The sequence below is a fragment of the Symsagittifera roscoffensis genome, chromosome 7 (genome assembly GCF_963678635.1).
Source record: "Symsagittifera roscoffensis chromosome 7, txSymRosc1.1, whole genome shotgun sequence".
Taxonomy (NCBI): domain Eukaryota; kingdom Metazoa; phylum Xenacoelomorpha; order Acoela; family Convolutidae; genus Symsagittifera; species Symsagittifera roscoffensis.
In genome coordinates, this window is record NC_087068.1 from 46,770,135 (window position 1) to 46,795,672 (window position 25,538).

The 25,538-nt window shown below is 32.3% G+C and overlaps 1 long non-coding RNA gene across 1 annotated transcript in view; it reads right to left on the minus strand.

Moving 5' to 3' along the window:
* Window positions 1-572: 572 nt before the first annotated feature.
* The window catches only part of LOC134851137 (uncharacterized), a 45,133-nt gene continuing 20,167 nt past the window's right edge, over window positions 573-25,538 (minus strand). The window contains exons 2-3 of the long non-coding RNA XR_010164216.1: window positions 3,980-4,133; window positions 573-2,524 (exon numbers count right to left, since the gene is read on the minus strand). This is a non-coding gene — a long non-coding RNA (uncharacterized LOC134851137). The remainder of the gene's footprint in view (window positions 2,525-3,979; window positions 4,134-25,538) is intronic.

The following is a 25,538-nucleotide window of genomic DNA, read 5'->3' on the forward strand; positions in this document are numbered from 1 at the left end:
ATCTTCCACCAAAAAATGGTCTGCTGCCTAAGACAAACGTCTCAAGATAAAGTATCTAAAAATATTACTAGTCAGAACATAATTATAATTTTCTATAGTAGCAAATTTTACAAACAACAAATGTTCTTTTTACAGATATTTACATATTAATAATATAAATAGAAGTTTTCAGTCAATTATTTAACATGAATCTAGATATTTGAGACGGCCATTTCAACTGCAAAACCCTGTTAAAGATCATACGGCAAATGAGACAAATAAAGTTGATGAAACATCGAAAACCGAGATCATAACATTGAATGATTTTTGAAAAGTTTTGATCAATTTGTAAATCTGTTTTTAGTATTTTTTGACTTCTAATTTCTGGCCCATTTGTTTAATTAATTATTGAAAGAATATCTCCTCTCCCATTTGAATGCATATTGATTGAAGTTCAGTCATCCATTCCTCCAAAACTAACAAAATATTTTTCAAGACTTCTCTATTTTGCTGTGAATCAGGGTTCCATTCGAATGACTCAAGAGCGAAAGCAAGCGTAAATTTGAGGAATTGAGACATACTCGATGGAATGAAGTACCCACGGGATTTGATATCAACCGCATTAGGCTCAGAACTTTTTAAAGCTGTCAAATTTTCCTTCGCTAAGTTGGAGATACTTTCAGCCAAATGAATTCGTTGAGCAACCATATTTCCCAACTGCAAACTTTTGGAACCCGACCGGACAGCTTGCGCATAATCGCTTCGTTTCTTTTCAATTTCTTTAAGTCGATCTAGAAAAGCAGCGTCGCCCACTTTGAGCGAGTCATGGTCATAGCAGCGTAAGCCATTTGTTTTTCCTCGCCACACATCTTGCTCAATCAGTTTTTGAATGTATGCGTTTGTTTCATGAAATTGCTTGTTTTCTTTTTCAACCATACGATTTACAGTTTGTTTTATTTCGTTGAGTCGTCTGTAGCTTCGATCCCAGTAAGGGTTAAGTTTGATGGCTTCACATGCAGCAAAAACTGCATAATAAATACCAGATTGAAAAGATTCCTCCTCCAAGTCGCCTTCAAATTTGTCTTCTTCCAAACAACATAAAATCATTTTGCAAATATTTGTTTGTAATTTAGCCATTTCTTTTTGATCGTTGAAAGCCGTCCTAAAGTCTGCTTTTTCGATGTGATCGTTTTGTTCTCGAGCTAGCAAGAAAAAACTGTTTTCGTACGTTTTGAGTGCACTCACATGATCTCTAAAACGATAGAGCTCGGTTGCTTTTCCCTTCCAATTCGCCCACTTGCTGCTGGGTCCGGATGTTGGGACTTCAGTTTTTTTTCCAAATATTACTTCCGCTGCTGTTTGCTCTTTTTTCTTGGCTTTTTCTTTGAGAAACTTATTGAAATTGGAAACATTATACAAATCATAAAAGAAACGTTCGTAATGGTCAATAGTTTTAAAAGCGAAAGTTCCGCGATGAAGATCTAATAAACTTTTTGTTTGAGAATAAAATGTCGCTGTAAGATCATGGAAATTTTCAGTATCGCCCACAATAATCACATCTGTAATTCCATAACGTATTAGTTCTTTTACATCTTCTTTTCTGTAGATGTCATCCAATTGGTAAACCAGCTTACCTCCTGGTCCCTCAAAGAACTGAATTGATTCGACGTTTGGATGTCCGATTGTTTGATCTGAAATCAATTTCTTTTTAAATGGCATGAATTTTTGAATGACACCTATGATGACAATTTTATCCATTCCAGAAGAGTTGAATGCGTTTTCCAATTGCTCTCTAATTCCCATCATTTGCGCAAATTCTTCTTTTTGAATATCAAGTTTAGGAAAACCAGTGCCTCGAACAATAACTAGTTTTTTCGTTGCTCTTGTGATGGCAGAAAAGAAATCAAGTGTATTTTTAATATCTCTCTCGTTGTATGTGGAGCACATTAGAAGAATAACTATTGGGAATTCGGCTCCTTCTACTTCATGGGTATTAAAGAACCAAACAGATGGTGACTCACTTTCAATCATTTGAAAAAAACAATCAGGCGCATATTTTTTGCGAAAAATTTGCTTTGGGTTACTTTTGACGGCTAAGCCGGCTATAACACGATTTAATAACTCATCCTGTATGTCCGCCACTACAGGTAAAAAGTCATAACCGTGTCTATTGACATAGTGTAAGATTGTGGAAATGCACTTATCGATAAAATCAGACAATGGATCCGAAAACTTTTGATCAGCAATGAAGGGTACAAGACAAATCTCTGGTTTCTCGCCGTAAAAGTTATGACCAGGTTTGCATTCCAAATTATTGGGATGAAATTTGTAAATTTTCATCCAATCGTTAGCAAAATTAGCTACCTCGGTTGTTGACCTCAGAGATACAGATAGAGCTTTGTGCTGAAACACAGGATGCTCGATCTTAAATTTTTCCGAAAGATGAGGAATTGACGTGAACAAGATACAATGTTGATTTTTTGCCAAACTGTCCACGCAAATAAGAGATGCACCTTCTATGACTGGCTTTGTTTTTTTGGCACTTCTGAAAAGAAAAACAAGCAAGCTTCGACAATAAAAAAATAGAGTTTTTTCAAAAAAATTGAGGTTAGTTTTGAGACTGATGACTTGTACAAAATTTAATGCTATCAAAAGTATCAAGTTTAATTATAGTAGTAAAAATTGTTTAAAAAATCAAACTTATCAGGAACATTTGGCTGCTGTGATTTTTATAGCATAAAATTGGGTACCACAAACAACGATCAGAAGGGGTTGCATGATTTAGAATTTCAATGCGGTCATTCGAGCAATAAAAAATTTCTAAAAAAATGTATCCTATTTTCATAGAACCAAATTTTTTTGATTTGTTGCTTTTATATCTTGCCATTAAATGCCATCAGGAAAAAAATTACAAGAAAAATGTAGCAGTTTGACGATGACCCACTTCTTTTTAACATTTACTCACTTGTTGAGTAATAATATCGACCGAAAAAGAATAGTCGAAACAGGGGTTTCAATCGAGCTCAAATTCAAAATTTACCTCTACCCCAAGATCGAAACATACCTCGAGCACGGTCGAAACATACCTCGAGCACGGTTGAAACATACCTCGAGCACGGTCGAAACAAACCTCGCGCACGGTCGAAACATACCTCGAGCACAGTTGGAACATACCTCGAGCACGGTCAAGCAAGGTCAAAAATACCGATTGTTTTGCGGTAATTCGGAGTCAAGGAGGAAATTTAAAAAGAAAAAAAAAAAAAAAAAAAAAAAAAAAACACGTACCCTTTTTTTGAACAATTCCGACTCAAATTCCTAACCAGTATTCCAAAAATTGGATAAAAAGTAGCTCAAATTTAGGTCATATCTACTACGAAATCAAATGGCCAAAAGCTCTGATCAATTCATTCTGATAGGAAAAAACATCACAAGTTGTTACCCGAAAAGCATAACTTATAACGTTTAAACTCGGATAACTTATGTTGTTTGAAAGCACTACCCGAATTATACCCAAATTCAGTCGAGCACGGTCGACAAAAATCTTGCTTGGGTCGTTCGAGCACAGTCGAGCACATTTGTCTCGGTCGAGCACGGTCGAAACAGACCGAATTTTGGCCGAGACTGTCAAAACATACCGATTTTTGGTCGAGACGGTCACAACATAAAGTGAGCACCTCGACTCGGTTTAGTATGTTTTTTTTTGTGGTGAGCCTACACAGATTTTTACTGATCTTGTTTTTTTTGTTTGCAAGTATAAGCGCTGTAATTTTTTCGCATTTAAATAAATACACTTTTTATAACTGTTTGTTGAATGAAAACAGCAATGATTTTGAATAAAACGTCATCAGACATCATTCCTGAGAATTCAATTTGAAAAAAAAATGTTATCCTTGTGTATGAGAATGTCTGAGTTCTTAAAGTTTTTAAAATATTGCTTGTTCGGTTATTTCGCATCCAGTTGATTCAAAAAATATGTTAATTTTGAACCCAAATCAATTACCTTCTACAATTTTCTTTTTTCATGATGAACTCGTCGCTCATCACAAGCCTTGATTGTCTTTGTTCAACTCCGATCCGCTCACTCGCATAATCCTGGAGCTCATGAACTGGACGGTGGTAGAAGCTGTTTTTACGTTGAAATTCTTTAAGAAAATCTAAAACAGAGTCATTTTATTTCTCATAATGAGGATGGCTGATTTTTTATGAGTTGCAAGTAGTTTTGTAATCTTCCTTAAGAACTTGCAATTCTACAAATGATTACGCTGACAGTCAAACAATTCTACCAAAAGTACTTTTTTTACTCTTAACACATAACAATTAATTAACCAACACAGTGCTGATTTAAATTACCCGGACAAAACGACCAAACTTTGAGTTTTCGAACGCGTTTTCTCTCAAATTGGCTTAAGATTGGACGAAAAGTGAACAGAACAAAAGTTGGTTGGAATTGCATTGGAATTAAAATGGTGCAAATTTTTCCCCGAAATTCTCAACCAAAAAATTCCAACAAAAATTGGTCATTTTGACTTTTTCAAGAAATCAAAAATTACGCTAAAACTACTTTATAAATTGATGAAAAACATAAATCATAAGGAGCCTCTTACACAGTTCAAAAAACTCTACAATGGTTAAGTCTCCAAAAATTTGCTTTTCGGTTTTAAATAGTAAAAATCACATTTCTTGACTATCAAGCAAAATTATCTTTTCTCTTATACAGGTTTTTGGAGATTTAACGCTGGTATAACTTTGTTGGGCTGTGTACGAGGCTTCTTGTGATGTAGATTTCTCATCAATTACCAAAGTAGTTTCAGCGTAGTTTTTGATTAATTGAAAAATGCCAAAATAATCCATTTCTGGGGTAAAATTTTGCTTTAGAGTTTCGGAGAAAAAAATGCACCATTTTAAAAGTGCTAAAATTCTGCGCTAATTCTAAATCTGAGTTTTTGTTCTCTTCACTATTTGCCTAATCTTAACCCAAACTGAGAAAAACGCGTCAATTCAAGTTTTGTTCGTTTTGTCCAAATAATTTAAATCAGCACTCTATATGCAAGGAAAATGAACTAAGAGCTGCCTTCTACAGATTAAAAAGGTTCACCAATTACTGAAAAATTGCTCCATCCGTTTAAATGATGACGTTTATTTGGGCTTCAGGTTGAGTTTGGCGGAGATTAGGTTGGGCTTCAGGTTGGGTTTCAGGTAGTATTAAAATTCTCCATTAAAACTCGCAGTTCTAACTGTATCAATTGGTAAACCATTAATTTGCATGGTTTTGTATGCGAGGATGGAGGCTGTTTATACATTCATATGAGCCCACTACTTCAATGTGAAAGGTTGCAAAGTCCTAATTTACTTTGCTACTGACGAAAATATCTAGACAGGAAAACTTAGAGGAAAAACGCTGCCCAATAAGGCAAGACACTCTTTACTCGTACAAAATAGTCTGCTTTATCCGCCTACCAAAATTTTGTTGAAAATCCCTAGCGTTTTATATGATTGGCTGGAGAAGAGAATATTTTAAGTTGAGAATTATCTCTCTCAGAATTTATTTCTCTGCAATTAGTCGACACCGGATACTGGAATATGATTTTCTCTAACATCAACAGAAAAACTCGATCGGCCCTTGAAAACAGCAAATCGTCTGACCGATATTCGTATTGACTGATCATTTCATTTATTTTCAAAGTTTAAAGTTCTGGAACCAGTTCTAAACTAGTATTTATACACCAATTAAATTACTGATGGAATATCACTTAAAAATATTTATAACTAACCAATCATATTCCATCTCTAACATTAACACTTATTTGTAAGTGCTGAAACTGTTTGTAGTTTCAGCACCAGAACAATTTAAATAAAACGTTGAATATAGTTGTTCTCCTTCTGGATAAACTCCAGGAACTAACTAGCATAAGCCAGTGTACACTAGATCTATTGAGACTAGGAGATATAAGAGTAAGATTAAGATCGGTATTGCACGAATCAATCTGGCCGAAAATAAGATAGCGCGACGAGCAGACGGTGTACCTTATCTGAAATTACTCTATGAGTATAACGAATAGATCATAACTCATCTGGTGCGACCAAAAGTCTCGAACAAGACCTTAACTAACTTAGATTTAGAAAATAGAACTTAAAATTAGACAATTGCAAAAATGCAAAAGTAATAGATGGAATAGATAATTTAATAAAAATGTCTCTACGTCTCAAAACGTTTACGCCAAACTTTCAAACAATACAAGAAATACCAGCTATTGAAAGAAGACCAAGATCGTGGCGTGAAAGAAAATCAGGAATCGAACCACTCTGCAACATGATAGTATGACGAAAACGGGAACAAACATTTGTCTTTAGAGTACTTTATGCAGTAAACTTAAATTTTCATTAGCTGACATGAAAATAATTTGAAGAAAAAATTCTTCAACAACCTTACTGCTGCTAAACCTACTATCTATACAATAACGACTGATAAAAAGAGCACAAGTCGTTCCCCCCAAAATCTACAGTAAATCAAATTTTTCAATGAAAAATTTATTAATTACAAAAAACAAAATTTAGTTAGTACTAAAAATCACTGTTAGTTTAATAAATTATCTGATTTTCTTCAACCCAGTTTCATCGCCTAGAACATAACAGCATAAATTCAAGAAACTAATCTCATCAAAACCCTAACTTTTAATATTTTAAACTCAAAACTTTTAAATTAAAATTTATCGAGGCTTTTCCTTGCTTTCAATATCCCCTTTTTCTTTCATAAACAGATCATCAAGGGATCCCTTGTATCTTTAAATTCAATTAAACCTAAATTTAATTTATTGTTTTACTGATCATCAAGGCGTTCCTTGGATCAAATCAGAACAATTTTGTACCCCCTTCCTAAAATTTTAAAAGTGTCTAACGACATCAACCGGCGATTCAATACCCAACCCCTACAAACGACCCAGGGCTAACAGAAAATTTTGAAAAACTAACCTTTTTAATTAAGCTAAACAGTGAAGAGCTTCGGTTACTCATCGTTCACTTGAGCCCTTCCTCTTAGATGACCCAGGCTAAAACCCTTAACAAATTAGTAAGTCATAAAATAGTAATTAACGATCTACTTGTGTTCTAATTATATCTGAACCTTATGGAATGATTTACTATTCTCTAAACCAAATCACAAATCACAACCCCTAGGTAAGATTCAGTAGGTAACTCACAGATTAAAAATATTCACGAGAAAGTAAAAAAAATCATTTTTACGAATTTTTTTTCTCTCTCTCCAACCCGTCAACCACGACCGACAATTTATGTCCCAAGTTATGATAACCACAGAAAAACCGTACGGTCTTACAGTTTAGGAAATTAAAAACTCTAACCGCAAATATTGCATCCATCATTCTAAACCTTATGTCAAGAGATAATCTAGGTAGTAAACTGACAATCGTATTTCATAATTGTTTAACTAAAAACGAAAGAGACGACCTTGTAATCACACCAAACAGACAAACAAAAGGACATATTAGGTCACAAAGACAAACACGAAAAAAGAAAATCATAACAAAATAAAAACAAATTACCAAAAGAAGATTTTCAAAATAAAGAAACGCAGTATCAGAATCTGACACAAACACAATAAAGAAAGTTCAAAAGGTTCAATTTAAAATGTTCGATAAATAAAAATAACCCGATAGACGACCAAATACATTTTTCTGAATCAGAAGCTACAACACCATCATCAATAAAAAAAAAAGTCATAAATCAACAAAGCAATACGTATTTATAATTGGAATCAACCAACAAGACATATTGAAAATTATACACTAACAGTTTTACAATATAAAACATGATCGAATACAACGAAAATTGGGATGATAACTCGATACTCCTTTTTTTCAAAAACCACAAATTGATGCCGCCCGAGGACAAGTACAATTTGTAACAACTTAATTGTAAGTTTATTTGAAAAAGGAAATAGCCCATGTAAACAAGAACTTTCTGAAGTAGGAATGAAACGACAAATCCTTGACCACTATCTCAAAGATATATGTAAAATCACATCACACTACGGTATATTTACAATTGAAATTGCGTCACCAAAATCAAATCACACAAGACACCAAAGACAAACAGACGATATAGATATAAAATTCTTGAAAGTTTTTACAGACTACATAAAAAAAGACAACATCAAAATTCACAAACGTTGTATTTTTAATCATCTATAGCTATCTATCCATACTAGAATTGAAAAAACTCAAAGCGAGTCACCAACTCAAACATCCCGACATACAACTATAAGAAAAGAAATCTGTTTTTTTTCACAAATTTTTTGAATACATTCCGTGAAAAACTCAGTAGTAACGAAATCTCACAAAGTCATAGACATGATCTACAAAAAATACTAGCATGGTTTATGACTGACTATTTTGTCTATAACATTGATCTCATAGCTTTATTAAGAAAAAGTTTTCGGTCACAAAAATCAGACGATGAAACTGTATAGGCAGATGAAACAGATTATGTTTGGGACCCTGATGGGTCTCATCCACTATTTTTAAATATACCAACTGATATATCAAGTCAAACGATTGCCATCATATCTATCAATAATGATTACGTTAGAATAACTCCACTTGCTATTGATGCAACACTTTTGAATTATAAAACACTATTCACTGACAGAACAGGAAATAAAAGCTTACGTTATACATTCATTAATACACAAGCAATTTTAAATGGAACAAGAACTCTTACATGACAAGATATTTAAACTCCATCGCATTTCGTTAATGAAAAAATAGTCGGAACAATGCCAGCAACAACGCAAGCAAGCGTTTCCCCCATTCAACCTACTTTTACAACTCCAAAAAACTAAAAATACAGCATTTCCGCAAACAACTATACAAATCCACGGTAAAACTTTCAGTTATTCCAAAATACTCACGAAAAGATTATCAAACATTTAAACCAGTAACGACCTCAAAGCAAACAAATAAACAAAAAACATCTAATAGAAACAACTTTTCAGATCATAACTATAACTTGCAAAATCCAAAACAACAAAACCCTTCTATATGGACAGTCTAAGCCAATCACAAGCACAAAATTACAATAAAAACGTACCACAACAAGTCTCTCACAAAAAATTTTTACCGATCAACCACGAGCTACATTGGACCGTAGCAAAAATTATCCAATTATCCAGCAATTGAAAACGGGACAAATAAAAACAATACAAGGAATCAACCACTCTACTCAGAAAATGAAAAGTACTATAGTCAAAATCAACAACAATTCAATACAAATCAACACAACAATACTGGGAACATTGATCAACGAGATCATATTTATCAACCAGATCTTTTCGAACCATATACATGAAACGGACAAACACGATAAACAAGACATAACCCAATGTCAAATATCAATAACTTTTAATCACAAAATTCTATAATTACACAAAGTTATCATCCAACTCAAATGCAAAATCTAATCCCCTTGCCAAATCATTTACAACAACACGAAATAACAAAAAAAATTACAAATTTTTCTCAAATACCAAATGCCGCAGAATCACTAAAGATGACTATGAATCCATACCTTATGAGTGGATCTTCTATATCTTCAAATCAATCACTATTGGTATTCACAGGAACAGATCCTAAATACTAAGTAGAAGATTATTCAAACGCAGTCGCAGCCAATTTAATATTGAGTTTAGGACTTGAACCAGTAAATACACCACTTAATCAAAATACAGCTCTATTACAAACCACACTCGATGGCGCAGCCCAAAAAAGGTTTTCAGTTTTACCTATAGATACTAAATCAGATTGGAAACAATTCACACAAGAATTTTCAAAAATGTTTGACTCTGAAAGAAATAAACAACATCAAAGAGTTCTATGCAACGAAATCCGTAGAATCCCTAATGAAACAAATATGCAACTTGCAGTAAGAATCGAAACATTGGTAAGAAAACATATTCCTTTAAAAAGCATGACTATAAAAACACAAAAATGACAGAAATTTAAATGATGACTCTAACACCATAATTACGGAAAATAGTGATAAAAAAGAGAACATCGCATCCATCTTCAATTCAACAGTTCGATATCGATTTCCAAAAACTAGTAGATAATCTAAAACAAGCTGAAATTACTATGAAACTGGAAGAAACAGATTCTTTAAAATTACAATACGTTAAGAACATCCATACAATTTCTTCACAAATAAATAAAATTCATGGATCTGACACTGAATTAAGTGAAAAAATTACTCAAATATTAAATATCTACGTGAAAGATCCAAATTTTAAAGACGAATCATCATTCAGAAAATGGTGTACCTATTGCCGTAGATATGGATATAGCATTGCTGAATCTAGAAAAAAATAACAAGATAATCAGAACAAACAACAGAAATATACAAAACCAAATAAATCTTTTTATCAATACATGAAAAAAACCAAAATTTATCAAACAAAACATTCACAGTAACAAAAATTCAGGAAAACTACTCCCTGATAACTATAATTCCTCTAGACAACAATCACCTTACCGAAATAACTACCGCGGAAAATCTTCAGATCGAAGAAATTCACAAAATTTCTCACAAATTAAATACAGTCGATCAAAGAGTCAGAACAATCAAAATCGATATAATTATTCAAGATCAAACTCAAACAGAAGGAACTACTCAAAATATAATAGCAACCTTTCATACTCAAACTCTCGAAATAGATATTGCTCATTGAACGGTTATAGAAATTCCTCATAAAACCGAAACAGAAACTACTCAAACAAAAGGAATAGACAATACCCAGATAACAGATCACGAACCTATTGAAACAATAGATCAAACTATAATAATAATCACAATAGATCACGTGAAAATTCCAAGAACCAAAATTCTAAAGACAAAGAAATTACTCTCAGTCACCAAATAGAAATAATACACAATATCAACATTCACAACAAAACTATAGAAGTAGCACACCTAAACATCAAAGACAAATCAACCAGGCACAATCAACTGAAGAAATTCAATCAGAACCTCCCGGTAATGATAACACAGAAAATTCAGAATTACAACTAAATCACGTAAACTGCGAATCCACAGATGATGAGAACGAAACAGAAAATACGCTTTCAAAAACATGCTTCAAATTGAAAATGAATACGAAACACGAATAGAATCGAATTATTACTAAAACAATAAAAATCATTTTCCAAATCCTGATAATACTCAAAAATAACAGACTATACCGAACAAGAATTTAAAGAAAGTTCAAGTACAAAAGATATATAAATCAGAATACAACAAATAAAGTACAATTACCAAAAGAAAAAATTCTATTAATACCTTCAAAGACCTCAAGCAAATGAGCTACAGCACAAGAATCAAGTTCAACAAATTTTGGAAAAGTTCAATTAATCCTTGTTCCCACTCGAACAATTAAACAGAATAAACTTTTAACTAAACCTTTCAAACAAACAATTTCATATCACAGATATAAAACACAATATCGTTGGAATATCTTTTATTAGTATATATATTAATATCCCACTATTATTATTCTCAAGAGCAAAATAAATAAGAAAGATAAACATACAAGGTTAAAAAGATAAAAAACACATCACTTACATTCTTCAAAGATTAAACAAACAACCACCATTTTTCTCCAAAATTTACCCTATATATAACCAAGAACGAGAGCACTTGAAACCACTAGCAGGATATGTATATAACTTTTCAATAAGTCAAGTCCATCAATACAACATGAAATAAAACAAACAACGACTACATATGTCAGATTTTGATTTCAAGCCAATTAATAAGTTTTTCCGATTAACAACCTCATCAACCAATTACACAAAAAATTCAAATTCAAATATATTTTATTTTTATGTAAACAATAAATTTCCATATAAAATAATATTACCTCTAGGACTTTTAGGTAATTGTGAAACGAATGAAACAAACTCTCCCACAATAGAAATAGCATAAAGAGTAAATAATTACTTGAAAATTTCAGATGTACATGAAAATTTCAGATGCCAAGCAACAATTCTTAATGAAGAATTATCAATTATCAATAATATAAATGATAAAAAAAACGAAACACAGATTATTTTACAAAAACACCTTACTTTGAACCAACATTTCAGATATCGAAATATAACACTGAACAATAAAAATTCCTTGTAATGTTCAATTTTTAACATTCTCAAATTACACAAAAAGAATTTGAACAACTAGTCGAACTACTACTTAAATACCCAATGGTTTACGCTACATCTAAATTTGATGTTGAGAAGGTAAATTCACCACTGAACCTACCTCTAAAACCTGAGGCAAATTTCAAAAAACAACGAGCAAGTAAAGTTCCAATTCGAAAGAACAAGACAAAATCAATAGATTACTAGACATATTAGATCAATACGAAATCATTTCTCCAGTAAATAAAGAAGAACAAATAGAAAGAAATACGTTCATGAATCCCGTTATTTTTTTTAGCCAAATGAGAATCAATAAAAATAGTTTTAGACGCAAGATACCTCAATTCGCTCATTGTTGAATCTAAATGTAATCTGCCCATAGAACCAATTCAAGTAATTCTCTCAGAAATAAACGGAAAATACTTTACAGCAGCTGACATGAACAGTACATACAACCAAGTGCCATTAGATGGACAACCACAACGTTTAACGCAGTTCGTTATTGGAAACCAACAATACGAAATTAATAGACTTTTCAATAGAATTTCTAAAGGACCAGCAGCATTCTCAGCATTTATGAGTAAAACTTTTCAACCACTCATTCTCAGTAAAAACTTCAGGACATAATTAGACGATTTTTTCATGCAATCACAAACAAAAAACAAAACGTTTATTGTCTTAGATAAATATCACCAAATACTACTAAACGAAAACATGAAAGCAGCTCCAAACAAATCACATTTTTTCCTCACTTGCGTAATATTTCTTGGACATATTATTGAAAGAAATACAATAATTCCATTAAAATTCCGCATAGACGAAATCAGAAAACTTCAACCTTCATCAAACAAAAAAAGCTCCATTTTACCACTTTCTCAGGCAACAAAAAATTTTTTATTGGACGACAGTATATCAGAAACGATTTGAAGAAATAAAAACACTTCTCACTGTAAAAATATCAAGTACTATGCCAGATCCAGACCCACCATACTATGCTATGTGCGACGCCTCAAATTTCAGCGTCGGTGCAGCATTAATACAATCACACATTGGAACAAATAAATTGAAATTAGTTTCAGCAAACTCAAGAATCCTTACACAAGCTGAACTTAGACTCTCTACATTTATGAGAGAATGTACAGCTATGATATGTAATCTCACAGAGTATGGAATCTTAATACTTGGATCAAAACATCCAACAGTTATATATACAGACCATAAACCTATAATTTTTCTATTTACACAAAAATCAAATCCGAACCACAGAGCTTATATATTTCAATTAATTTTATTGGAACTCCCAAATAAACATATGGTTTGGACTGCAGGAAAAAATCTGTATTGCCAGACACACTCAGTAGAAACACACCACCTGAATTATTAACAAGAAAAACAACAGTAAAAATACCACAAAAAATGTGTTTTTTTTTTGGAAAAGACGAAACATCACCACAATTAGAATGCAAATATGAAGTAAAAACTGACGTTGATCGAGCACAAAAAAATAATTTACAAAACTTTCCATTTTATATAGATTACCAATATAATCACTACGAAGTAGACTTATTACGAAACTCTATTTGGATAAAAAAATACAAAACAAAAAACCACTTAGAAAAAGTACCTAATCCTTTTATTAGAAAAAGAAAATTTAACTAATACTAAAAATTTATCAGAACCTCCAGATATCGATTCAAAATACACAATAATTTAAGTTTTTTTTACCTATATGACCTCCTTGATAACATACTTCTTTCAAAATAGAAATTGAAATTATCTTTCTGCCAACCACAGAAAAAATTACACTTGAACTATTACAAAAATTCCAAAACTTTTACCTAGTCATTAGACAACTAAAGTCTTGGCATAACTATAAAACAAAACCCTTCAAAGTAGATATCACATTTCTAGGAAACAAGACGATTATAAGAGACTTCAGAAAACTTAATATTACATCTGTAGACGAGAATACCAATATTTTAGAAAACCAGACACCTGAACTAAAAGTACCTTGTTTACCGTTCAATATGATACACTTAGCTTTACATTTCACTTTCCTTGAACACAAGAGGACATGCAGGATCAGAAAAAAAAACATATTCAAATTTTCTGCAAAACTGTTACTTTCCAAATAAACCGATTTGGATGAAAGTTTTATTCAACAATTGCATAACATGCCAGTTAAATAAACCATACCCACATAAGAAACAAATAGCAGAAAAACAAGATTTTAAAAAACAAAGTTTACATTTTACCACAGAATCTCATTTGATACAAACGGACCGTTATCACCGTCTTCAGAAGGAAACTCATATATAATGGTTACAGTTGATGCATCTACACATTATGTAGCACTCAACCCAGTAACTCATTGTAATGCCTATCATGCATATACAACACTTTATGAACATTGGATAGCTAAATTTGGATTAGCAGAAACCCTTGTCACCGATAACGGCGCTGAATTCACGAATAATGACGTCATCACATTGTGTCATCTATACAACATTAAACACAAACCACGAACTCTCATGCCCCATGAAAAAATGGTTTAGTCGAGGGAATGAACCGTTCACTACGAGAGTACCTCAGATGTATCATAAGCGGAAATGATACAAAATACACTGAATGGTCAACAGATATAAAATTATTCCCCTTAGCTTATAATTTACAGTTAACAACAACCTTAGGACTATCACCCTATGAAATGGTTTTTAATCAAAAACCACGGAAACCAATAATGTCCACAGCAAACTCCTCAAAAAACACACAAGGTTATTGCCAATCTACAAAAGAATCAATTTGTTATAATCTACCATTACATACACACGATGAAGATTATTTTCATCACCCAAAATTCTTAAAATTAGCTTCCGGCACACATACTGAGTGGATTTTAAACAGAGATAAAAAACCCAATGAAATTCATCAAAAAATAGCCAAAAAACTTTTATGAAGACAGAATGTTCAATCCCGAATAAATTCACGATTCACACCAGCTACAAACCTAAAAATTGGAGCGTATGTCTCAATACTAAATTTCATAACACAGAAAAGAATATCCAAAAAAGTACAACCAATCAGTAAAAGACCATTTCAAATCATAGACAAACCCACTGATGTAACATATAAACTTATTGATTCAAATAAGAAGGAAATTGTTGAACAAAGAAACAATCATTTACCCTACTACCCAAAAAACACGCTCTTCGTGAACTAACAAAATTATTCTCCTTTACAGGACTCAGAGTTGTCCACAAAAATTCAGACAATAATCGAAAACAAACAAATGATGCAAATTGTTCAACACAATTATTATAACCAAAAAATATAGAAATAAAAATACCCGACTAAAATCTCAGGAATTAATCAATGAAAAAATACCTCAGAAACAAAGAAAAACCAAAAAGTGGAAGAAAAAATTTCATCAAAAGGATCAAAAGAAAAAAAAACAAGGAAAATTATCGCGACCTAGAAATCAACCACGAAAAGATTTTAAAAAGTTCATGCAACAATCTAAAATAATAAAGAAACTTGAATTTCAAAAACCCATTTCCCCTTAACTGATCATATTAAACTTTTAAACTATACTAAAGTTTCCTTCCTTTTTAAAAAAAAATTCATGCTGACACTACTGAAGAAATAATTCAAATTAAACCAATCAGAAACTATTTAAACATCACCCCATTCTGACACACCTTCTTTAGCCGACACTTTGCACACTTCAAACATATAAAAAAAAACTAAATTTTGAAGAACTCCAGGTCAAAAATAAGAAACAAGCTCATATTTGACAACCGAAATAAACAAAATCTAAATTTTAAAACCCTCCCCTATAAACTAGAACAAAGATCAACAATATTGTCCCAACTTACACTCCAGATTTCCCTTGAACAAAATATTCAACTAGCCTAAATTAAAACTAGGAAATGACCATTTAGCCTAAAACCTGAACAACTCCTGAGTACTTCAATCATCCCATTAAAAAAAATTAAAAAGCTCATTCTTAGACCCTCAGATATCTCCACACCAAAAATTGTCTATATCACACCCACTTGTCAAATATCAATAAACAATCCAACCGCATTCAAACTTGACCTTAAAAAAATAAAATATAAATTCGGCAAGAACGAATCATTTCTCAAATGCTATTTTTTCAATCAGTTAAACTCCCCAAAATAACAATTTCAAAATTTTTTTCTTTCCTATCAATCTTTTTTCAAATCAGTATGTTTTTTTATTATAGACACCTTCAAGATATTTCGCTTTCTCTTCACAAATTTTTGCAGTTTCTTTGTGTTTTTTATTCACTACAAAAGCCTACCTCAATTTTCCAAAAACCCTTGACCACTGCCTCAGGTACGAGATTTCAACAACTATCTAAATGTTACGACATCTATTCAACAAGAAAGACATTTTTCTTCTTTTTGTGATAATTTTCACATTTTTAGTCTCGCTAACAATGACAAAATACAAATGTATAAAAAAGCCAACAATAGCTTTTGCATTAGCAACAATATTTTAATAATTTTCATAAAAGAAAATTATAATCAACATAAATTTCCTTCATAAGTTAAAATTTAAAGAATTTTGCTAAATTGCTAATCAACAACCAACACAATATTCCCCACCGACCACGACAACACAGGAATCTCTAAAAACACCAACATCCAGTCAGACCAATCACCCCCGATCATCAACACGTATTTCATTTCAAGAAAACCCATATACATTTGAGTAAAGACACGCATTATTATCAGAACCTTTAGTAACCGTAGTTCGCCACGCACCTCTAAGCGAACCACAAAACGAACCAATACAAAATATATAGCCTTCTCTCCAGCAAGACCTTAATAGAACAAGACACCCTAGTCAAAAACAAATCCAAACATCTACAAAAGATAGACAAATTATACATCCAAGACGTAATAGAAATTTTACAACTCCCAGAGTTCATTTTAACATACCCTCAACACCACCTCCAAACCATTTAGATCTTTCCAGTAATACAATTCAAGGTACCCATCCACCATTACAATCTACCTCACATCAAAATACTCCGAACATACCATCGGATTGTTTAAGATCAACCCCCACATCCGAATAAATTCGTCAAATCCTTTTAACACCCCAACTTCAACACAACGTCTCCAACATTGGATGACACAAACGTTCACTCTCAAGGTGAACCAAATTTGGTAAACGACACTATAGAAATCTCATCGGATACCTTACCAGAATTTTTATCACTACCTTCAACCCCTTCAACAATAAAAATAACCCGAAAAACAACATTTCCTCTAAATTTATCTACAGAAAAATAACCAATAGTATACCCCTATGGTTTGATTGGAATAAATTTGTAGCATCCGCTCCCTTATTTGGTCAACATCTTGATAGCAAAAGACTACATAGTTGGGCACTCAACATTTTAAAATATAAATAAACTATTCACAAAAACTTACAGGAACACAGCATACAAATCCTTACACAAGACAATTAAACACTTAACTTTGGAATAACAGTAAAACTAAACAATTTAAAACATCATCTTTTCTCCCTAGCTCCTCCAAATATAACAGCTCAATCATTACCTCCCCCATTTACCACAACAGAAATTATCTAAAAATACGATAGATATACTAAACAGACACTTGGATACATCACATTCTATAACCCATATTCAGGACTATACCACATGTATTTTTTCATTAATGTTTTTCCTCCAAAACCTCCCCCTTCTTGTTTTTCAGAACTAACACATCATAAAAACCAATCCCCTCGAACACGACATTAGGGTTTATTAGTCACACACTATGATTGTGAAGAAATTGAACCAAAGAGTACTAAACAAATACGCCATAAACCAGGTAACTCATTGCTAATCCGAACCACAAGAAAAAGAAACAACAAATGTAGCAGCAGTACTTTATCCAAAAGCCTGAGCTACAACCTTAACGGGATAGAAATTCACACCGACATTCTCAGGGAAAAACGTACATTAATCCCAAGTCTCAAATGGAAACAAAAAAAGACCCGATCACGAATCTTTCTATCAAAGCAATATAAAAAACTTCTATATCCTAACCCTGAAGATTGTAAAAACCAACTTCAACGATTAAAATTATATAAAAATAAAGGCACTAACCTAAAGTTGGTAATTTTTCAAGTTTTCCAGACTCTGCACACCAAGCGGAACTTGAAAGATACAAAGGTCATAAAAAATTGGATGACAAATATTCAATCCACGGCGCACATGGACGATTACCTTATAATCTCCATGATAAAAATTGGATAACACACCTTGGAATAAACAACCCTTCTAAGTGCAAAGCTGACACAAAAAACAAAGGATATCGAGTTATTATGTTTTTTGATTTGAAAACCCAATTAGAAAAAAAAACAACTAACACGAGATTTAAAAGACGGCACTATAAATTATCAATGAAAAATGACCAAGGTTATTGCAAAAATGACCAAAGTTATTGCGATCTAACAACAAGAACGCAATCAACTTTTGTTTGGTTCCCCGAAAGCACATGTACCACATTTCAAGTTGCAAGGATACACGCAAAAATGATAAAATTTCATCAAAAATAATTCATTGAATCAATACCTTAAGATAATGTAAGCCATGATAAAATCCGACAAAACAATAATCGCTATATTAATATCGATGGAATAAAAAATAAATTGATTTATTTTCAAATCTAACTCGAAACAGAACTCGCTTGCAAATATAAAACTCAAGTTTTTAAAACACTATACACAAAAATTCTTGTCGAATACGAAAAAGTTTTCGACATGAAAACAGGAAAATTATTAAGTAACCCATATCCAACGTATCACTATAAAAACGACGAAAAATCATATATCCGAGTAACATTTCTGAAAAACACAGGAAATACTGGTGGAAAACTTCACCAACAAGACAAAAGCAGCACACGTTTACAAGAACTATCACTCAAGAACAATACCTATTTTGGTGCAACTCAATCAGACATTCACTTAGACATGAAATTGGACTATACAAAAAGCTGAATTTTTCAAGAATTGTCATCACTTATGCGCCTCATCACTTATGTGAACTTGAACGAACACAAATTTTACAATCGTTTGCACTTGCAGTATTAAAAAGTCTTTATGCAGGGTACCTATTATCAGTAAACTAATCATCTTTTTTTAAACTACGAAGGAAATAAGGTTTAGTATTACACATGTACGAAAAGAATATCACCATTATTTGTATTTAAACAAAAAAAATGATACCAAAGAATCCCTTATTCTACAAAAACAAAGTACAATTTGTTGACAGACTTTCTAGACGAACATATTTTTGGAAAAAAAACCGTCCCATTTGGAGAATAACCCTGAGAATAACCAAAATGTTGTACAGCTAAATCCAGATGAAAATAAATACTATCATCTCACACCATATCCTACACTTATGCCACCATTAAAAAAATTTGCACCAAAAAGTATCAGAGCTACTGCTAAAAACCCAAATATAGATTTACAATCAATAGGTATATACTCTAGATTAGATATACAACCTCAAATCCGCACACAACAATTTCAAGATTTTCTTACAAAAATGGATACATTACAAAGACAATCCATTGACCAGAACTTAAGAAAACTTGCAGAAACCGCAGGATTTTTAGACATCTATATACAAGACTACAGTGGATATTTGTAGGATAGAAAACAGTTATTTAAACGGTGAAAAATACTGTCCACAGGATATTTCATCTATTAATATTTTTAGTTTTGTAAATTGAAAAAACAAACTTCTTGCCTTTCTAGGATGGCCCTACTACATCTTAGAAAGATTGAATATCTTATAAGCAATGTTTAATTTTTTTGGATTCCTCTTCTCAATATTGAAAGGAATCTACAACACATGCTCAATACACACACAAATAAACAAACAAGCAAGTGTAGCGCACATATTATTCGCAGGATTCTTTGGAATTTTTTCGACCTCAACTAACAAAATTTTTCTAGACGCTCAAATAAATGAATATAACAAAAAACTATCAACCATACCAAATGCATATGATAATTCACAAGAAAACAAAAATACAACCCCTACTGCACCACAATTACACAATGTGCATAATAGCCATCCGTTATCTATAGTAACACGAAACTACAGAATTACAGCCGTAACAGAGCACATCTGTACAGGTCATTGCTACCCACAAAGTCCAGTTACTCACATAACAGCCCATCAACCAGATATAGAAAAACCTATGAACAAATACCATTCATTTCCGTTCTCAGAACAACCATTTTCTTAGCCCACGATGAGCCGCCAGATTGAATCCCTCAACCGTTTCCTTTTTTACCCATCCAATCTCCAAAGTCACTCTCCTAACATATCAATCGCTGATCTCGCTCCCTCTCCCGTACCATCATGTACTAATAAATCACCAAGCATGGATTCTAATGATACTTCCACACACACAGTTTTTCATACCATCTCACAATTTAACAATTCTTGTATTGAAACTCCAGATGCATTCCGAAGTTCCGAGTCCAGCCCGTCCACTTCCTCGCAAACCCAATTCCGCCCGCTTCACACCCAAACTCCCGATGAACCTTCCCCAGCCCCTTCTTTCTACACTGATGCAACCACAATTCTCTCCTCAATGACCAGCCACCCACCCAACCCCCTAGCCCCGTTAATGAAGAAGTTGAAAAAAAACTTGATAATTTCATAAGCTTACAACAACAGCTTCAAAATCCTAACACACTAACATTTCATCATTTATTGCAATACATTACCTCCGAATCCTCCAACCTAGCATCTACAATTGAAGAAATCCGAGCCCACCGAGTATTTAAACGAAAACATTCCAATACCCCAACGCTTCCCAACCCCCGACCTCCTCGAATGTTTTCCGTTCATCCACTCCACAATAACACTTCTTTAGAATTTGGAATTGATCAAAAAATCGTACAATAATATATCAATGAATCTTTTTATTCCTTACTCGGTACCAAAAAATGACAAAAACCCCAGCAAAGGTCTTTATTCCTTTCAAAGCTCAAAATCCTGCTTGATCAGGTTTGGAATCAGATTTCCAGAGATTTGCTTTGAAAAAATCATCAACTTTGAGTTATCTTCTTAAATTTACATCAACATCAAAGAACTTGACTATCTACTCAAAAATCAGCAATTCCTCATTGATTACATACAAACAATTTAACTAATTTAATGGAAAAAGTTTTGGAAAGGCTACTTGTTCTAATTTTCTTTCTTTTGCTACTTATATCGGCAATATTTCTCAATTTTATATCAAACAACCTATGGCCATTTATTTTTGCGATTGTTTTTTTGTATGTTTTTACTTATTTGGAAGGTTTAAGTCCTTAAAAGTGCCCTCTGATTGGATACGACAACTAGAACAAAAATGAACATTTTGTGATTGGAAAAGACAATGTGTAAAAAGTACCTAAATGGACTTTGTTTTCAATTTGACTCGACTTTTATAAAGAAACTTCATAAAAGAAAGCTGCGATCTGATTGGACAGGATTATACACCAAATAAGGAAAACCCACACATTCGACTTGAAGGTACCCTCACTCCTAACTAAAAATCATTTTGTTTACAACTAAACTACCGTCAGCCACCTCCTCTCTCACCGCTAAATCTTTTAATTTTGACATATATACCGTCAGGTACCTCCTCTCTCAACTCTAAATCATTCTTGTGCTTACTCTTTTACTCAACCTATTGCTCAAATTGATCTTCTCAGTGCAAAACAGCAACCTCATGCTCTGTAGTATTTTCGCCTGATCTATTACAAGTTTAAGTGCGAGTAACAGTCTCTGGAGCTTTTCTGGCTTGAATGGACATCCCAATCTAATTGTGGCACATGGTGAAAGTGATGCGAAGAGATTTCATCGAGCATCGTATGATTCAAAAACCCAGGACAGAGAGTCAACTTGGAGAAATGCAAATGATGGAGCAAGTGGCTGAGCACGTCAAAATGAACTACCCCGACACTCCTGACTCTAGATATGTGGCTCAACCAGTTGACGACTTCCTGTTTCCTTGGCAGGAAGCAGGATCAGCCGAAAACCTCATCACAATAGATGAAGATGAGAGTTCCTCAGAAACAATGACGCCTCCAACACCACAACAACCACCAGCGATAAAAACACGTCCAGCTCTGCGTTCTATAGAAAACCTCCAGAACTCTTCTGCTACTCGACAGCTCTTTGATTAATTATTATTTTTTGTAAAAAACTGTTGTTTGGTTTTAACTTCGTTCTTAGTAATTAATTAGTTTCTTTGATTTCATTTTAATTATGAGAATAGATGAGAAGTTTAGGTTTAATCTTTGAAAAAAAAATTAGAACTTAATTTAGCGTTCCGGACTCGCACACTAGTTAAAAACTTGATTATTTTTCGCACACATAATAAAAAAAGCACTAGAAATTTTGTAGACAAATAAAAATTATCGAATGATTTTTGCATCTTGTCAACAAAAAACTCGAACCCTTTTCGCACTTTGAAAAAAAAAAGAATGAAACACTTTTGCATTTTGTAGGAAAAAAAATGTCAACATAATATCATAAACATAATGTCAAAAAAATTGAAATACTTTTCGCGTTTTGTCGAAAAAAGAGAAGCACTTTTCGCATCTTGTCAAAAAAAAAACGTTTTACTTTTTTCGCATCTTGTCAAAAAAGTTGAAAGACTTTTCGCTTTTTGTCAAAAAAAGCGAAACATTTTTTTTGCATTTTGTCATAAAAGAGAAAAATTTTTCGCATTTTGTCAAAAATTGAAACATTTTTTGCCTTTTGGCAAAAAGTGAAACTTTTCGAATATTGTCAAAAAATTAAAAAGTTTTTCGCCTCTTGTAAAAAAAATAATGATAATTTTGCATACTTGTCGAGAAAATCAATTTGAATTCTACATCTTGCCAAAAGTTTCCGAAAAAGTTTTGCACACGTATTACAAACTACATAGATTTTTGTGTTAGAAAGTAATTAGGCTGGATTAAAGAATTAAGATTCTTTTTCAATTATTCAAATATCCATACGAAATTTTATTTGAAAAAACTTGATCCGAGAGTCGAGATTAGCAGAGTTAAGAAGGTGTCTTTTGAGTTATTTAGGCAAAAAAACGTATTTCCACCAGCGAAAAAGACGTCATCACATTCTAAATTTTTTAAAACACTAAAAGTTGTAGAATAGTTCCACCAGAGAAAACGACGTCATCACCCACTAACATCTAGAATCTTCTAAATGTTATAATCCAAATTTTTGCTCCTAGAGTTTTTTATTAAGACCTTACACCTACTTTTTAGAATTTATTAAATCTTTCAAATGCTAGAAATAATCTTTCAAAGTTTAACCAACCACATTTTTCAAAAAAAACACAGAGGTGATGAGATTGATGAAAAAATTTGTCGTTTTTTCATATTTCACTGTTTTTTTAAATCCAAATAAAGATACTGAATCAAGGTTACGATTAAAAAGAGTAGTTTTCACTTCTTCATTTTTTTCTTCATATATAAATTAACTTCAGTTCAAGAAGAAAATTATTCTACAAAATCTAGTCTCTACTATCTAGTTTACACAATTATCTAGTCTCTACAGATTTTGGCTGAGAGATGTTCCTATTAAAACCAAATGGAACTTACAGTTCTCCAACGAACATAAGGAGTTGTGGGTAGAGACACAATAATTATGGGTTTTTATGTATTTTTCGTAGAAATCACTAAAAACGGAAAGAAAATAGCAAATTTTTACAATAATCTGAATAAAAGCTGGAAAGAGCTTGAGATATAGCAGCAGTTATCTGCAACAAAATATTTTATTGGGAATTGTGGATTTATATAGTAGAAGTAACGACTAAACATTTTCGATATATGGATATTTCATACAAAAAATTCCAAATTTGGTACTATTTCCATATATGGAAATCATGATGAGTCATACAATTTACTTACTTTTCAATTAAATTTACAATCACTTTTCTCATTTCTTTTCAGCTCATCAGTCTGTTCTTCAAAAATGTACTCCAGAAAAGACACAAACTCAGACAATAATCGAAAACAAACAAATGATGCACAAGTATTAGAACCAAAAAAGATAGAAATAGAAAATACCCGACTAAAATCTCAAAATTTAATCAATGAAAAAATACCTCAGAAAAAAAGAAAAAACCAAAAAATGGAAAAAAAAATTTTATCAGAAGGAACAAAAGAAAAAAAACAACGACAATTATTGCGACTTAGAAATCAACCACGAAAAGATTTTAAAAAGTTCATTCAACAATCTAAAATAAAAAAAAAACTTGAATTTCAAAAACCTCTTTCTAATTAACTGATCATATTAAACTTTTAAAGTATACTAAATTTTCCTTCCTTTTTTTAGAAAATTCATGCTGACACTACTGAACAAATAATTCAAATTAAACCAATCAGAAACTATTTAAACATCACCCCATTCTGACACCACTTCTTTAGCCGACGCTTCGCAGACTTCAAACATATATAAAACTATTTTTTGAAGACCTCCAGGTCAAAAAGAAGCAACAAGCTCATAATTGACAACCGAAATGAACAAAATGTAAATTTTAAAACCTCCCCTATAAACTAGAACAAAGATCAACAATATTGTCCCAACTTACACTCCAGATTTCCCTTGTAGAAAAATACTCAACTAGCCTAAATTAAAACTAGGAAATGACCATTTAGCCTAAAATCTGAACAACTCCTGAGTACTTCAATCATCCCATTAAAAAAAACTAAAAAGCTCATTCTTAGACCCTCAGACATCTCCCCACCAAAAATTGTCTGTATCACACCCACTTGTCAAAAATCAATAAACTATCCAACCGCATTCAAATTTGGCCTCAAAAAATAAAAAATAAATTCGGCAAGAACGAATCGTTTCTCAAATGCTATTTTCTCAATCAGTTAAACTCCCCAAAATAAAAATTTCAATTTTTTTTTCTTTCCTATCAATTTTTTTCAAATCAGTATTGATTCTTTTATTTTAGACACCTTCAAGACATTTCGCTTTCTCTTCACAATTTTTTGCAGTTTCTTCGTATTTTTTCATTCACTACAAAAGCCTACCTCAACTTTCCAAAAACCCTTGATCACCGCCTCAGGTACGATATTTCAACAACTATCTAAATGTTACGACATCTATTCAACAAGAAAGACATTTTTCTTCTTTTTGAGATAATTTTCACATTTTTAATCTCGCTAACTATGACAAAAGACAAATGTATAAAAAAGCCAACAATAGCTTTTGCACTAGCAACAATATTTTAATAATTTTCATAGAAGAAAATTATAATCAACATAAATTTCCTTTTTAAGTTAAAA